Here is a 3,985-nt window from a genome sequence, read left to right as displayed (position 1 = left end):
CAGTGCATTGTAAAAATGTGAATGAATGAAGTGCCCAATTAGTGCGGTTATGCTGGCTCGAACCTCCGATTAACACGGTTGGCTATGAAGGGTGCAAAAGATGTTGAACATAGTGACAGAGTCATATCATATATTATATTGCTCTAAGGCGATTTTAGATATCGTGTTGCATGGTCTAAAATCTAAATAGACAGGTGGGCGACGGGGCATGATGAGAAAGCCCAAATAAGTGACCTCCAATAAAAAAAAATCCGTAACTTGCAAAAAATGGCGACATGTTAAAAAAACACACACACAACCCATATAAAGGAGGAACCCTTCAAATAAATGAAAGTATAGGCCAGCAGACAGCATAGTTCAGCAGGCGGCAGAATCTTAATGCTTCAAATGTGGCCACAGGCCAACACGCACACTCATATTCTCACGCGTACATAGTCGCTCACATCCTAACACTCACTCACATTTTCATGCACCCACTCACACATGCTCACAAACACTCACACATTCTTATATGCACTTAAAACTAATTTGTGTACGCATTTTAATTTTTTTTTACTGTGTCTCCCTACCTCCCGATGTCTCTTCGTTAACCCGTGGACAACTTATAGTGGGTAAGTCGTTGGTCCATCTCACTCACATCAGTCTCACGAATAACCCTGTTCTATATACATCTATATGCAACACATAATAGAGCCTGAACCCACATTCTCCATTCTATTCCCTCTCGTTATTACAGGAGGCCTGGGCTATGGAGGCCTGGGCTATGGAGGTCTGGGCTATCGTGGTCTAGGCTATGGTGGTCTAGGCTATCACGGAGCACTCCTTGGAGGTGCCTACACGCACCATGCAGGTAAGACATAACCCCCCCCCCCCCCCCCCCCCATTATGCCAAACTCTCAACCTCATACCAAAAGAGTCGTGTTCAAATTAGCATTGGACATTCCATACTCCTATGGCAAGGGGTGAGTTGATCCACACGACAAACCACTGTTGATCTTCCCTACTAAGTATACTTGTTTTAGCCATCAACCATGATTTTAACTCTCAACATGAATTCTTGCAGTCACGAAAGTTTTAAGTCAAAACACAACACACGAACATATGTTGAACTTCCTTCGCATCGTACCTAGCCAACTGTGCTAATGGCAGGTGTGGAGGAAGGACAACTAAACACGAGAAGCAGTTCGCAAGAAATTAGTTTTCCATCTAGATGATGTAAACGTACCACAGCTCCAGTGGCTTCCTAATATCGGAAGAGCGTTGCAGATGGCCGCAGAAGCGCATCTGAGAGAGCCCCGCGATGATGCGGTGACGGTCTTTTTTCGATGGCCAGCCAAAAGTCGCTGCGAGTGTGTGTACGTTGGAACATCTATCACACCTTACATTGCAAACCGTGCTAATTCGGACGTACTGGGCGAGGTTAAATGTTTAACCACCATTTAACTCTCCCTCCCTCCTGTGTGTGTGTTGTTTGCAGCCCTCGGCGGACTCGGCTACCCCCTAGGCATTGGTGCCGGTGTGGTGAACAGCAAAATCGGTGAGGGTTTCTCTTTCCCGCCGGCAAATTCCCGGCGCAAAAATGTTCCTTCGTTTATACAGCTACGGAGTGTTGTTTAGTGCGTGTTTTGATGACTGTTCTGGTTGACTGTTGGAGGCGTCATTTCCTCTCAACAAAGTCCACTGTGGTCAATATTATACTGTAACACGCGCGTGAATCTCCGTTAACCTTTGCCTGCGACGTGTGCCGTGTCTGCAGCTGCCCCTTTGGCGCCTTTTGTTGGTGCCATCTAGGTCGTCACCGGTAAGTGAAGCTCGCAAAGACACCAAAGACTCACGCAGAGACCCATAACACTTATCGAGACCCATACACGTACCCAGACATCCATACACTTAGAGAAACCCACAAACATATCCAGAGATCCTTAGACTTGACAAAATTATTGCCAATACATCCCGAAATTAGTATAACCTTCGCAATGAAAGTATTGAGACTTTTATTGGGAAAGTCTTGAGACTTTCATTGGGAAGTCTCAAGACTCTACCAATCCTGGGTGGAGATTCACATTTCTCTACAGAGTAGAGTGACACGTGGATTAGAGAACACATGCAGGTTATTATCCCCTCCCAACAACATCAACAACAGAGGGCCAACGCTCACAACAATGAGCAGAGCAACCAGATGAATAAATAGTGGGAAGTTAACACAGTGGGAAGCATATCTGCAAATCATCTCAGTCAGTTAGTGCATAGCAGCTCGGCTTGTAACCATGATCTGCCAGTAGCAAGTGATTTCCACACATCACCCGATGGCCTCCACTTGCACCTAGCCTGGCAAGAGCACCATTGTGACATCACTATCACTTTGGTGATGATTTGACAGCGGCTGTTATTGTTGTTGTGTAAATGTGCCATGTGTGTGTGTTTGTCTGTCCGTGTACAGTGACAGGAGAATTGCTGGATGATCGTTGCCTTGCCGCACCAGGTAACTATTATACTAGGCACGTTGCATTATACTAGGCACGAGTTGGCCTGTGCCTGTGCCTGCAGCATTAAATTCGTGCTGTCTTCTGCAAATATTTGACGAATTGCTTTCATTTTTTTAGATCAACAGGGAAGTTCGTGGTTGACGCATTCCTCCTCTGATGCGCAGTTACTTTTTTTCCCCGGGCCCCGCCCCTCTGGAGGCCCCGACCCTTCATCATTAGAACCCACCCATTCCCCCAAACACAGGGATGGACTTGTTGTTTTTTAAAGGAAATGCCAACTTAGTGTTTACCCGCTGCAGGAATTAGCAAACTCTGTGCTAAACCCGAGTCGATTTCAGTGAGACATTGTGAGAGGATAGTGATCGGGGTTGTGGAAGGAGGGGAGGAGATACGTATTATGTATATGTTGAACTTTTTTGGAAACATACGTAGCCAACCACGATTATCGGAAGTGCGGGGAAAGGTCAACGAACTGAACGCAAAAGCTGTTCTAAAGAAATTAGTTGTCAATCTAGATGATTTAAAAGTGTATAGCTCCAGTGGTAGAGGGTCCTTAAAGGGTTCTTAGAGACACAGGTTTGGTCAAATCTTTTTGTGGGCTTAACTCACAAATGGATGATTGATAATGCTGGCCCAGAAAGGCTGACTACGTTTGCTAAGTGCAAGTTAACGATCTGTGATGCGTGCTCATCCGTGCCCAGCCCTGTGTCCTGTCTGCAGTCACTTCAACCAGAAGTGGTGCCTGCGGAAGTGACTCAAGACTCCGGTGAAGAAGTGACTTGACCAATGTTATGGACAGCCGTCGCCAACCACCACCCACCAAAGGGGCATAGGTTCACCACCTACTCCCCTCCCATACCTGCCCATTCATACCGACTGACCCACCCATCCTACCCAAGTCCTTGACTCTCACACAAATTCTTGTCATCGGCGCGATGGTATCTTTTCGCCGTTCATTAAGTTCCTGACTACCTAAACACATGCTAACTTCCTGAAAATCAAGCCCTTGAGTGTGTGACTGAGTATATGAGCGTGTGTCAGAGTGAGCAAATGAGTAGGCGGGTGTGCCAGCGTCTGTCCGTAACGTTTTTCTGAACTTCTCGGCATTAACACAAACAACGATGAATTAACACGACCTGTAAAAACGAAATATACCACGAATAGCCAAAATTTTAATATATATTTTAAAACGAACCATGGCATTAATCGTAAAAAAATCTAAATCTGGTGGCGAGGGGAGCACGCACACTGATTCTGATTCTTTAATCAAGGGGAGTGAATCAAACGGGCAGTTGAAATTACTCTGTGATAAAAGCTGTTAACGTTAACTAAAATATATGAAAATGTTAATAATAATGGGACTTAGGAATCGACTGTTCGACAGTAACCAACAAGAATTCAGCTGGATTGGAATGGTGGGTGCAACGCCGATGGGAGTTTGGTTCACAGATAAACATATATACACGAACAATATCTGGCGTCATTTTACGGCAAGTCGA

The 3,985-nt window shown here is 45.4% G+C and overlaps 1 long non-coding RNA gene across 1 annotated transcript; it reads left to right on the top strand.

Moving 5' to 3' along the window:
• Nucleotides 1–744: 744 nt before the first annotated feature.
• Nucleotides 745–3,684, top strand: LOC144952752 (uncharacterized). The gene is made up of 5 exons (XR_013640681.1): nucleotides 745–850; nucleotides 1,478–1,537; nucleotides 1,757–1,801; nucleotides 2,441–2,482; nucleotides 3,188–3,684. It is a non-coding gene; the product is annotated as an uncharacterized LOC144952752 (long non-coding RNA).
• Nucleotides 3,685–3,985: the final 301 nt, after the last annotated feature.

Source organism: Lampetra fluviatilis, chromosome 69 (assembly GCF_964198595.1).
Source record: "Lampetra fluviatilis chromosome 69, kcLamFluv1.1, whole genome shotgun sequence".
Classification (NCBI taxonomy): Eukaryota; Metazoa; Chordata; class Hyperoartia; order Petromyzontiformes; family Petromyzontidae; genus Lampetra; species Lampetra fluviatilis.
Note: the sequence above shows the minus strand (reverse complement) of the source record. Positions and strands in the feature narration are given on the sequence as shown.